Source organism: Pseudophryne corroboree, unplaced genomic scaffold (assembly GCF_028390025.1).
Source record: "Pseudophryne corroboree isolate aPseCor3 unplaced genomic scaffold, aPseCor3.hap2 scaffold_801, whole genome shotgun sequence".
NCBI lineage: Eukaryota > Metazoa > Chordata > Amphibia > Anura > Myobatrachidae > Pseudophryne > Pseudophryne corroboree.
The window spans coordinates 271725-284679 of NW_026970380.1; the positions used below are offsets into that span (position 1 = coordinate 271725).

Below are 12955 nucleotides of genomic sequence, written 5' to 3' on the forward strand. Positions count from 1 at the left end.
TGTCACAACTGAGCTATTTCGCCAAGCTCTACTAATAAGAAATTATTTTATTGGGGCTTATAACAAAACACAACTGAGCTATTTTGGCAAGCTATACTGATAAGAATGTCTTTTTTTAGGAGCTAAAGATTTTGCAAACTGAAATAACATAAAATGCTTTTCAAGATCAAAACCTGAACACAACAGTTTTTGCTGCTAAATTGCTATTCAGTAGCAAAAGCAAACACCCAACCATGCTAAACCCCAGGATTGAACAAGACACCCTTAGATCTTCAGTCTAATGTTGTCACAACTGAGCTATTTCGCCAAGCTCTACTAATAAGAAATTCTTTTATTGGGGCTAATAATAATGCAAACTGTAATAACATGAAATGATCTTGAAGACCAGAACCTGAACACGGCAGTTTCTGCTGCTAAATTGCTATTCTGTAACAAAAAAACAGCAACTAAAATATGCCGAAACCCGGGATCGAACCAGGGACCTTTAGATCTTCAGTCTAACGCTCTCCCAACTGAGCTATTACGGCTAATTGTGAAAGATATTAAGCCGTATTTGGGGTTTTAGGCTGGAAAAAAAAAGAGCATTAAGTGTTCTTGATGAACAACACCTGATAATGAAAGATTCTGCTGGTAAATTGCTATTCTGTAACAAAAATACAGCTACTAAACATGCCGAAACCCGGGATCGAACCAGTGACTTATAGAACTTCAGTCTAATGCTCTCCCAAATGAGCTATTGCAGCTACGTCTGACATTTAGAAAGTCTTTTTTGGTGTTTAAGATAAGGCAAACTGAAAGAACATCAAGTGTCCTAGAGGGCGAAACCTGAAAATAAACGTTTCTGCTGCTAAATTTCTTTTTGCTGAATTGCTACTCAGTAACAAAATGCAAACACCCAAACATGTGGAAACCCACAATCGTACTAGGGATTTTAAGGTCTTCAGTCTATTGCTCTCACAACTGAGCTATTTTGGCAAGCTATACTGATAAGAATGTCTTTTTTTGGAGCTAAAGATTTTGCAAACTGAAATAACATAAAATGTTTTTCAAGATCAAAAACTGAAAACAACAGTTTTTGCTGCTAAATTGCTATTCAGTAGCAAAAGCAAACACCCAACCATGCTAAACCCCAGGATTGAACAAGACACCCTTAGATCTTCAGTCTAATGTTGTCACAACTGAGCTATTTCGCCAAGCTCTACTAATAAGAAATTCTTTTATTGGGGCTAATAATAATGCAAACTGTAATAACATGAAATGATCTTGAAGACCAGAACCTGAACACGGCAGTTTCTGCTGCTCAATTGCTATTCTGTAACAAAAAAACAGCAACTAAATATGCAGAAACCCGGGATCGAACCAGGGACCTTTAGATCTTCAGTCTAACGCTCTCCCAACTGAGCTATTTCGGCTAATTGTGAAAGATGTCAAGCCGTATTTGGGGTTTTAGGCTGGGAAAAAAAAGAGCATTAAGTGTTCTTGATGAACAACACCTGATAATGAAAGATTCTGCTGGTAAATTGCTATTCTGTAACAAAAATACAGCAACTAAACATGCCAAATCCTGGGATCGAACCCAGGACCTTTAGATCTTCAGTTTAATGCTCTCACAAAAGAGCTATTGCGTGTAAGTCTGACGTTTAGAAAGTCTTTTTTGGTGTTTAAGATAAGGCAAACTGAAAGAACATCAAGTGTCCTAGAGGGCGAAACCTGAAAATGAAAGTTTCTGCTGCTAAATTTCTTTTTGCTGAATTGCTACTCAGTAACAAACTGCAAACACCCAAACATGTGGAAACCCACGATCGCACTAGGGATTTTAAGGTCTTCAGTCTATTGCTCTCACAACTGAGCTATTTTGGCAAGCTATACTGATAAGAATGTCTTTTTTTAGGAGCTAAAGATTTTGCAAACTGAAATAACATAAAATGCTTTTCAAGATCAAAACCTGAACACAACAGTTTTTGCTGCTAAATTGCTATTCAGTAGCAAAAGCAAACACCCAACCATGCTAAACCCCAGGATTGAACAAGACACCCTTAGATCTTCAGTCTAATGTTGTCACAACTGAGCTATTTCGCCAAGCTCTACTAATAAGAAATTATTTTATTGGGGCTAATAATAATGCAAACTGTAATAACATGAAATGTTCTTGAAGACCAGAACCTGAACACGGCAGTTTCTGCTGCTAAATTGCTATTCTGTAACAAAAAAAACAGCAACTAAATATGCCGAAACCCGGGATCGAACCAGGGACCTTTAGATCTTCAGTCTAACGCTCTCCCAACTGAGCTATTTCGGCTAATTGTGACAGATGTGAAGTCGTATTTGGGGTTTTAGGTTGGGAAAAAAAGAGCATCAAGTGTTCTTGAAGAGCAACACCTTATAATGAAAGATTCTTCTGGTAAATTGCTATTCTGTAACAAAAATACAGCTACTAAACATGCCGAAACCCGGGATCGAACCAGGGACTTATAGATCTTCAGTCTAATGCTCTCCCAAATGAGCTATTGCAGCTACATCTGACATTTGGAAAGTCTTTTTTGGTGTTTAAGATAAGGCAAACTGAAAGAACATCAAGTGTCCTAGAGGGCGAAACCTGAAAATGAAAGTTCCTGCTGCTAAATTTCTTTTTGCTGAATTGCTACTCAGTAACAAACTGCAAACACCCAAACATGTGGAAACCCACGATCGTACTAGGGATTTTAAGGTCTTCAGTCTATTGCTCTCACAACTGAGCTATTTTGGCAAGCTATACTGATAAGAATGTCTTTTTTTAGGAGCTAAAGATTTTGCAAACTGAAATAACATAAAATGCTTTTCAAGATCAAAACCTGAACACAACAGTTTTTGCTGCTAAATTGCTATTCAGTAGCAAAAGCAAACACCCAACCATGCTAAACCCCAGGATTGAACAAGACACCCTTAGATCTTCAGTCTAATGTTGTCACAACTGAGCTATTTCGCCAAGCTCTACTAATAAGAAATTATTTTATTGGGGCTAATAATAATGCAAACTGTAATAACATGAAATGATCTTGAAGACCAGAACCTGAACACGGCAGTTTCTGCTGCTAAATTGCTATTCTGTAACAAAAAAACAGCAACTAAATATGCCAAAACCCAGGATCGAACCAGGGACCTTTAGATCTTCAGTCTAACGCTCTCCCAACTGAGCTATTTCGGCTAATTGTGAAAGATGTCAAGCCGTATTTGGGGTTTTAGGCAGGGAAAAAAAAGAGCATTAAGTGTTCTTGATGAACAACACCTGATAATGAAAGATTCTGCTGGTAAATTGCTATTCTGTAACAAAAATACTGCAACTAAACATGCCGAATCCTGGGATCGAACCCAGGACCTTTAGTTCTTCAGTTTAATGCTCTCACAAAAGAGCTATTGCGTGTAAGTCTGACGTTTAGAAAGTCTTTTTTGGTGTTTAAGATAAGGCAAACTGAAAGAACATCAAGTGTCCTAGAGGGCGAAACCTGAAAATGAAAGTTCCTGCTGCTAAATTTCTTTTTGCTGAATTGCTACTCAGTAACAAACTGCAAACACCCAAACATGTGGAAACCCACGATCGTACTAGGGATTTTAAGGTCTTCAGTCTATTGCTCTCACAACATGCCGAATCCTGGGATCGAACCCAGGACCTTTAGATCTTCAGTTTAATGTTCTCACAAAAGAGCTATTGCGTGTAAGTCTGACGTTTAGAAAGTCTTTTTTGGTGTTTAAGATAAGGCAAACTGAAAGAACATCAAGTGTCCTAGAGGGCGAAACCTGAAAATGAAAGTTTCTGCTGCTAAATTTCTTTTTGCTGAATTGCTACTCAGTAACAAACTGCAAACACCCAAACATGTGGAAACCCACGATCGTACTAGGGATTTTAAGGTCTTCAGTCTATTGCTCTCACAACTGAGCTATTTTGGCAAGCTATACTGATAAGAATGTCTTTTTTTAGGAGCTAAAGATTTTGCAAACTGAAATAACATAAAATGCTTTTCAAGATCAAAACTTGAACACAACAGTTTTTGCTGCTAAATTGCTATTCAGTAGCAAAAGCAAACACCCAACCATGCTAAACCCCAGGATTGAACAAGACACCCTTAGATCTTCAGTCTAATGTTGTCACAACTGAGCTATTTCGCCAAGCTCTACTAATAAGAAATTATTTTATTGGGGCTAATAACAAAACACAACTGAGCTATTTTGGCAAGCTATACTGATAAGAATGTCTTTTTTTAGGAGCTAAAGATTTTGCAAACTGAAATAACATAAAATGCTTTTCAAGATCAAAACCTGAACACAACAGTTTTTGCTGCTAAATTGCTATTCAGTAGCAAAAGCAAACACCCAACCATGCTAAACCCCAGGATTGAACAAGACACCCTTAGATCTTCAGTCTAATGTTGTCACAACTGAGCTATTTCGCCAAGCTCTACTAATAAGAAATTATTTTATTGGGGCTAATAATAATGCAAACTGTAATAACATGAAATGATCCTGAAGACCAGAACCTGAACATGGCAGTTTCTGCTGCTAAATTGCTATTCTGTAACAAAAAAACAGCAACTAAATATGCCGAAACCCGGGCTTGAACCAGGGACCTTTAGATCTTCAGTCTAACGCTCTCCCAACTGAGCTATTTCGGCTAATTGTGAAAGATGTCAAGCCGTATTTGGGGTTTTAGGCAGGGGAAAAAAAGAGCATTAAGTGTTCTTGATGAACAACACCTGATAATGAAAGATTCTGCTGGTAAATTGCTATTCTGTAACAAAAATACAGCAACTAAACATGCCGAATCCTGGGATCGAACCCAGGACCTTTAGATCTTCAGTTTAATGCTCTCACAAAAGAGCTATTGCGTGTAAGTCTGACGTTTATAAAGTCTTTTTTGGTGTTTAAGATAAGGCAAACTGAAAGAACATCAAGTGTCCTAGAGGGCGAAACCTGAAAATGAAAGTTCCTGCTGCTAAATTTCTTTTTGCTGAATTGCTACTCAGTAACAAACTGCAAACACCCAAACATGTGGAAACCCACGATCGTACTAGGGATTTTAAGGTCTTCAGTCTATTGCTCTCACAACTGAGCTATTTTGGCAAGCTATACTGATAAGAATGTCTTTTTTTAGGAGCTAAAGATTTTGCAAACTGAAATAACATAAAATGCTTTTCAAGATCAAAACCTGAACACAACAGTTTTTGCTGCTAAATTGCTATTCAGTAGCAAAAGCAAACACCCAACCATGCTAAACCCCAGGATTGAACAAGTCACCCTTAGATCTTCAGTCTAATGTTGTCACAACTGAGCTATTTCGCCAAGCTCTACTAATAAGAAATTCTTTTATTGGGGCTAATAATAATGCAAACTGTAATAACATGAAATGTTCTTGAAGACCAGAACCTGAACACGGCAGTTTCTGCTGCTAAATTGCTATTCTGTAACAAAAAAAAACAGCAACTAAATATGCCGAAACCCAGAATCGAACCAGGGACCTTTAGATCTTCAGTCTAACGCTCTCCCAACTGAGCTATTTCGGCTAATTGTGACAGATGTGAAGTCGTATTTGGGGTTTTAGGTTGGGAAAAAAAGAGCATCAAGTGTTCTTGAAGAGCAATACCTTATAATGAAAGATTCTGCTGGTAAATTGCTATTCTGTAACAAAAATACAGCTACTAAACATGCCGAAACCCGGGATCGAACCAGGGACTTATAGATCTTCAGTCTAATGCTCTCCCAAATGAGCTATTGCAGCTACGTCTGACATTGGGAAAGTCTTTTTTGGTGTTTAAGATAAGGCAAACTGAAAGAACATCAAGTGTCCTAGATGGCGAAACCTGAAAATAAACGTTTCTGCTGCTAAATTTCTTTTTGCTGAATTGCTACTCAGTAACAAACTGCAAACACCCAAACATGTGGAAACCCACGATCGTACTAGGGATTTTAAGGTCTTCAGTCTATTGCTCTCACAACTGAGCTATTTTGGCAAGCTATACTGATAAGAATGTCTTTTTTTGGAGCTAAAGATTTTGCAAACTGAAATAACATAAAATGTTTTTCAAGATCAAAAACTGAAAACAACAGTTTTTGCTGCTAAATTGCTATTCAGTAGCAAAAGCAAACACCCAACCATGCTAAACCCCAGGATTGAACAAGACACCCTTAGATCTTCAGTCTAATGTTCTCACAACTGAGCTATTTCGCCAAGCTCTACTAATAAGAAATTCTTTTATTGGGGCTAATAATAATGCAAACTGTAATAACATGAAATGATCTTGAAGACCAGAACCTGAACACGGCAGTTTCTGCTGCTAAATTGCTATTCTGTAACAAAAAAACAGCAACTAAAATATGCCGAAACCCGGGATTGAACCAGGGACCTTTAGATCTTCAGTCTAACGCTCTCCCAACTGAGCTATTACGGCTAATTGTGAAAGATATTAAGCCGTATTTGGGGTTTTAGGCTGGAAAAAAAAAGAGCATTAAGTGTTCTTGATGAACAACACCTGATAATGAAAGATTCTGCTGGTAAATTGCTATTCTGTAACAAAAATACAGCTACTAAACATGCCGAAACCCGGGATCGAACCAGTGACTTATAGAACTTCAGTCTAATGCTCTCCCAAATGAGCTACTGCAGCTACGTCTGACTTTTAGAAAGTCTTTTTTGGTGTTTAAGATAAGGCAAACTGAAAGAACATCAAGTGTCCTAGAGGGCGAAACCTGAAAATAAACGTTTCTGCTGCTAAATTTCTTTTTGCTGAATTGCTACTCAGTAACAAAATGCAAACACCCAAACATGTGGAAACCCACAATCGTACTAGGGATTTTAAGGTCTTCAGTCTATTGCTCTCACAACTGAGCTATTTTGGCAAGCTATACTGATAAGAATGTCTTTTTTTGGAGCTAAAGATTTTGCAAACTGAAATAACATAAAATGTTTTTCAAGATCAAAAACTGAAAACAACAGTTTTTGCTGCTAAATTGCTATTCAGTAGCAAAAGCAAACACCCAACCATGCTAAACCCCAGGATTGAACAAGACACCCTTAGATCTTCAGTCTAATGTTGTCACAACTGAGCTATTTCGCCAAGCTCTACTAATAAGAAATTCTTTTATTGGGGCTAATAATAATGCAAACTGTAATAACATGAAATTATCTTGAAGACCAGAACCTGAACACGGCAGTTTCTGCTGCTCAATTGCTATTCTGTAACAAAAAAACAGCAACTAAATATGCAGAAACCCGGGATCGAACCAGGGACCTTTAGATCTTCAGTCTAACGCTCTCCCAACTGAGCTATTTCGGCTAATTGTGAAATGTGTCAAGCCGTATTTGGGGTTTTAGGCAGGGAAAAAAAAGAGCATTAAGTGTTCTTGATGAACAACACCTGATAATGAAAGATTCTGCTGGTAAATTGCTATTCTGTAACAAAAATACAGCAACTAAACATGCCAAATCCTGGGATCGAACCCAGGACCTTTAGATCTTCAGTTTAATGCTCTCACAAAAGAGCTATTGCGTGTAAGTCTGACGTTTAGAAAGTCTTTTTTGGTGTTTAAGATAAGGCAAACTGAAAGAACATCAAGTGTCCTAGAGGGCGAAACCTGAAAATGAAAGTTTCTGCTGCTAAATTTCTTTTTGCTGAATTGCTACTCAGTAACAAACTGCAAACACCCAAACATGTGGAAACCCACGATCGCACTAGGGATTTTAAGGTCTTCAGTCTATTGCTCTCACAACTGAGCTATTTTGGCAAGCTATACTGATAAGAATGTCTTTTTTTAGGAGCTAAAGATTTTGCAAACTGAAATAACATAAAATGCTTTTCAAGATCAAAACCTGAACACAACAGTTTTTGCTGCTAAATTGCTATTCAGTAGCAAAAGCAAACACCCAACCATGCTAAACCCCAGGATTGAACAAGACACCCTTAGATCTTCAGTCTAATGTTGTCACAACTGAGCTATTTCGCCAAGCTCTACTAATAAGAAATTATTTTATTGGGGCTAATAATAATGCAAACTGTAATAACATGAAATGTTCTTGAAGACCAGAACCTGAACACGGCAGTTTCTGCTGCTAAATTGCTATTCTGTAACAAAAAAAACAGCAACTAAATATGCCGAAACCCGGGATCGAACCAGGGACCTTTAGATCTTCAGTCTAACGCTCTCCCAACTGAGCTATTTCGGCTAATTGTGACAGATGTGAAGTCGTATTTGGGGTTTTAGGTTGGGAAAAAAAGAGCATCAAGTGTTCTTGAAGAGCAACACCTTATAATTAGTGATGAGCGAGGTTCGGTTTTACTCGGTTTTACTCGGTTCTCAAAACGGCATCTTATTGGCTATCCAAAACACGTGACATCCGTGAGCCAATAAGATGCCGTTTTGAGAACCGAGTAAAACCGAGTAAAACCGAGTAAAACCGAACCCGCTCATCACTACTTATAATGAAAGATTCTTCTGGTAAATTGCTATTCTGTAACAAAAATACAGCTACTAAACATGCCGAAACCCGGGATCGAACCAGGGACTTATAGATCTTCAGTCTAATGCTCTCCCAAATGAGCTATTGCAGCTACATCTGACATTTGGAAAGTCTTTTTTGGTGTTTAAGATAAGGCAAACTGAAAGAACATCAAGTGTCCTAGAGGGCGAAACCTGAAAATGAAAGTTCCTGCTGCTAAATTTCTTTTTGCTGAATTGCTACTCAGTAACAAACTGCAAACACCCAAACATGTGGAAACCCACGATCGTACTAGGGATTTTAAGGTCTTCAGTCTATTGCTCTCACAACTGAGCTATTTTGGCAAGCTATACTGATAAGAATGTCTTTTTTTAGGAGCTAAAGATTTTGCAAACTGAAATAACATAAAATGCTTTTCAAGATCAAAACCTGAACACAACAGTTTTTGCTGCTAAATTGCTATTCAGTAGCAAAAGCAAACACCCAACCATGCTAAACCCCAGGATTGAACAAGACACCCTTAGATCTTCAGTCTAATGTTGTCACAACTGAGCTATTTCGGCAAGCTCTACTAATAAGAAATTATTTTATTGGGGCTAATAATAATGCAAACTGTAATAACATGAAATGATCTTGAAGACCAGAACCTGAACACGGCAGTTTCTGCTGCTAAATTGCTATTCTGTAACAAAAAAACAGCAACTAAATATGCCGAAACCCAGGATCGAACCAGGGACCTTTAGATCTTCAGTCTAACGCTCTCCCAACTGAGCTATTTCGGCTAATTGTGAAAGATGTCAAGCCGTATTTGGGGTTTTAAGCAGGGAAAAAAAAGAGCATTAAGTGTTCTTGATGAACAACACCTGATAATGAAAGATTCTGCTGGTAAATTGCTATTCTGTAACAAAAATACAGCAACTAAACATGCCGAATCCTGGGATCGAACCCAGGACCTTTAGTTCTTCAGTTTAATGCTCTCACAAAAGAGCTATTGCGTGTAAGTCTGACGTTTAGAAAGTCTTTTTTGGTGTTTAAGATAAGGCAAACTGAAAGAACATCAAGTGTCCTAGAGGGCGAAACCTGAAAATGAAAGTTCCTGCTGCTAAATTTCTTTTTGCTGAATTGCTACTCAGTAACAAACTGCAAACACCCAAACATGTGGAAACCCACGATCGTACTAGGGATTTTAAGGTCTTCAGTCTATTGCTCTCACAACTGAGCTATTTTGGCAAGCTATACTGATAAGAATGTCTTTTTTTAGGAGCTAAAGATTTTGCAACCTGAAATAACATAAAATGCTTTTCAAGATCAAAACCTGAACACAACAGTTTTTGCTGCTAAATTGCTATTCAGTAGCAAAAGCAAACACCCAACCATGCTAAACCCCAGGATTGAACAAGACACCCTTAGATCTTCAGTCTAATGTTGTCACAACTGAGCTGTTTTGCCAAGCTCTACTAATAAGAAATTCTTTTATTGGGGCTAATAATAATGCAAACTGTAATAACATGAAATGTTCTTTTTTTTTTAACATCAAGAATTTTTATTGGGTTTTATAGTAATTGCAAAAAGAAAAAAAAAAGGGGGGGGGGTTACAGAGAGAAAAAACAGGGTGGGGAGGGATGTACACGTCAATGAAATGCAACATACATTTGAGACAGTTAACATAGCACTAAGCAGGTATTCAGGTATTCAAGTCATATTAACAGATGAAAATGTGAAGGGCTATTTCGATAGAGTTTTACCTTTAGGGAGGGAGCAATTGATAACAGTATATACATAACCGCCAGTACAAACTAAAAGGGATAATATAGGAGATGGATCGTTCATGAAGTAGAAGATTCCTCGTTCAGACTAAATTGTAAAGGGGATGTCTTCCCTGGGTGTGATATGAGAGTGGAACCTTCCCCCTCTGTGACGTATTCATGCCAAGGGAACCATCGCATAATGGGAGAGGAAGCAGAGGAAGAATAAGGCATACTTTCAGTTTCCATGATATAGTGGAAATGAACTTTATGAAACACTTTTAGAGCAGGAGGAACTACCGCTTGTTTCCAGGCTTGGGCCAAGGTTGCCCTTGCTGCTATACAAATGTGTCCCAATAAGTACTTTTGGGAGGCTGAGACCTCTAGGGGATAAATATGTAGGAGAGCTAAAGCTGGGGATGGGCTTAAAGATAGACATAGCACTTTATTTATCAGCGTAAATACTTCTGCCCAGAAAGTATGAAGAAGAGGACATGACCAGAAAATGTTATACAAATGTCCTATTTCTCCGCAATTTCTCCAACATAGTGATGAGCAGGAGGGCCAAAATGTGTGTAGTCTGTCCGGGGTCAGGTATAACCTATTCAATAATTTAACATGCATTTCTGAATGGTTTAAGCAACGTGACATGCGGAATGTTAATCGATATAATTGCTCCCATTGTGTCTCTGTTATGGAAATACTCAAGTCTCTCTCCCAGCGCTTCTGAGCATTAGATTTTTGGTATGGGACCAATGAGATGAGTGTATTGTACCAGTAAGTGATATCTTTAGTTGATGTAGGCAATACCACGCGGGATAGGACAGACTGAACTAGAGAGCTGGGAGGAGTTTGTACAATGGGCAGACTCCTAAACCAGTGTCTGATTTGGAAGTAGTGGAATAGTTCAGTGCTCGGGAGGAAGAATTTATCCTGCAATTGAGCGAATGAAATGAAGGCAGTTCCATCAAATAAGTCTCCAAGGGTATGAATATTACATGCATTCCACGTAGAGACATGTAAATTGGGAATTTTTTTACTCACTGCTTTAAGTGAAAGGGCAGTGTAGGAGGTTGTAATGCCAGGGAGCTTACTCATCAAATTATCCCATATTCGTAAAGAGGAAGCTGTAGAGGGGAGGATGGGCAAGTCATTGGGACGTAGGGCTTTAGGAGTCCATAATAAATCTGCTAATGGGTATCCTGTGCTACAGTCATCCTCAATGTGGGCCCTCAAGGATATGGGGTTTGAGGAGTTCCAAGATTTCAGTTGGGCAAGCACACATGCTTCCTGATATATATTTAGGTCGGGTAATGCGAGACCTCCCCTGTGTCGAGGGAGTATCATTCTGGCATGTGCCAATTTTGGGGGGTGCGATTTCCACAGATATTTTGTCAGGACTATTCTACATTTATCGAGATATGATTTGGGGAAAGTATAAGGTATAGTGCGAAATAGATACATAAGTTTGGGTAATAGGGACATTTTAAAGGCAGCCAACCGACCCAGCCAGGATATTTCATACAAAAGCCACGAGGATGTCAGGGTTTGGAGAGTGAGTATCAGGGGAGGAAGATTTAAATCAAAAACGGTAGAGGAAGTAGGAGGAATATGTATCCCTAGGTATGTAAGTGAGTTAAGTTTCCAGTTGTATGGATACTGAGATCGGAGAGCAGCCGTGAGTGTATCGGGTAAGTGGACAGGTAAAGCGTCAGTTTTAGTTGTGTTCAGTTTATAGTATGAGGCCTCACTGAAGCCGTGTAATATCGAATGTAGATGCGGGAGAGAAGAGGAGGGTCGAGATACAAAGAGAAGAACGTCGTCGGCAAAGAGACACAACTTATGGGAAAGTCCCCCATGGGTCAGGCCGGGGAATGTAGCATCCGCTCTGATTTTAGCCACGAGGGGTTCAATGCCAAGAGCATATATCAAAGGTGAGAGGGGGCAACCTTGGCGGGTTCCATTAGTGATTGGGAAGGCGTCCGACAAGAATCCATTGCTTAATACCCTTGCTGACGGTAGAGTGTACAATGCTAAGATTGACGCCAGAATCTGGGCTGAGAAGCCAAATTTAACTAAAACAGTACGCATGTACAGCCAATTTAGTCTGTCGAACGCCTTCTCAGCATCCAACGAGAGTAACAGAAATCCCTCGGTGTCAGAGGCCCTATCAATTAAATTGAAGACCCTGCGGGTGTTGTCGGAGGCCTGTCTTCCAGACACGAATCCAACCTGGTCAGGATGAATCAACAATGGTAAATAAACACTAAGTCGGGATGCTATCATTTTAGCATAGAGCTTAACATCGCTATTAAGTAATGCAATTGGTCTGTAGTTATGGCAGTGAGCAGGGTCTTTCCCAGGTTTGGGTATAGCTACCACCCGGGCCTCCAGCATTTCCTTAGGGAAGGCACCCGTACTGGTTATATCATTAAACAGAGTAGTTAAGATGGGGGAGAGATGACCTGTAACGGAAGTATAGAAGTCGTTAATAAACCCATCGGGGCCAGGGGCCTTATCCTTCGGGAGGGATTTAATTGTGGCTTCGACCTCTAATGCGGTCCAAGGGGCGTTTAAAGCATCTAACTGATCAGGAGTCAAGGTGGGGAGGTTGACCGAAGAAAGGAACGCTTGTATAGAGTCTGTAGTAGGCTGGAATGTGAGGGGGTCAGAGTGTAAATTATATAATTTAATGTAGTAGTCTGCGAATTGATTAGCGATATCTAGAGGGTTGGCAAGCTTAGAG

General features: G+C 39.2%; 10 non-coding genes across 10 annotated transcripts; all 10 read right to left on the minus strand.

Moving 5' to 3' along the window:
• Positions 1–454: 454 nt before the first annotated feature.
• Positions 455–527, minus strand: TRNAF-GAA (transfer RNA phenylalanine (anticodon GAA)). Its single transcript has one exon. It is a non-coding gene; the product is annotated as a tRNA-Phe (tRNA).
• An 812-nt stretch (positions 528–1339) lies between these two features.
• Positions 1340–1412, minus strand: TRNAF-GAA (transfer RNA phenylalanine (anticodon GAA)). Its single transcript has one exon. It is a non-coding gene; the product is annotated as a tRNA-Phe (tRNA).
• An 814-nt stretch (positions 1413–2226) lies between these two features.
• On the minus strand, positions 2227–2299 carry TRNAF-GAA (transfer RNA phenylalanine (anticodon GAA)). The gene has a single exon. It is a non-coding gene; the product is annotated as a tRNA-Phe (tRNA).
• Positions 2300–3111: 812 nt separating this feature from the next.
• On the minus strand, positions 3112–3184 carry TRNAF-GAA (transfer RNA phenylalanine (anticodon GAA)). The gene has a single exon. It is a non-coding gene; the product is annotated as a tRNA-Phe (tRNA).
• A 1389-nt stretch (positions 3185–4573) lies between these two features.
• TRNAF-GAA (transfer RNA phenylalanine (anticodon GAA)) lies at positions 4574–4646 on the minus strand. Its single transcript has one exon. It is a non-coding gene; the product is annotated as a tRNA-Phe (tRNA).
• Positions 4647–5461: 815 nt separating this feature from the next.
• TRNAF-GAA (transfer RNA phenylalanine (anticodon GAA)) lies at positions 5462–5534 on the minus strand. The gene has a single exon. It is a non-coding gene; the product is annotated as a tRNA-Phe (tRNA).
• Positions 5535–6346: 812 nt separating this feature from the next.
• Positions 6347–6419, minus strand: TRNAF-GAA (transfer RNA phenylalanine (anticodon GAA)). The gene has a single exon. It is a non-coding gene; the product is annotated as a tRNA-Phe (tRNA).
• Positions 6420–7231: 812 nt separating this feature from the next.
• Positions 7232–7304, minus strand: TRNAF-GAA (transfer RNA phenylalanine (anticodon GAA)). Its single transcript has one exon. It is a non-coding gene; the product is annotated as a tRNA-Phe (tRNA).
• Positions 7305–8118: 814 nt separating this feature from the next.
• TRNAF-GAA (transfer RNA phenylalanine (anticodon GAA)) lies at positions 8119–8191 on the minus strand. Its single transcript has one exon. It is a non-coding gene; the product is annotated as a tRNA-Phe (tRNA).
• A 982-nt stretch (positions 8192–9173) lies between these two features.
• TRNAF-GAA (transfer RNA phenylalanine (anticodon GAA)) lies at positions 9174–9246 on the minus strand. The gene has a single exon. It is a non-coding gene; the product is annotated as a tRNA-Phe (tRNA).
• Positions 9247–12955: the final 3709 nt, after the last annotated feature.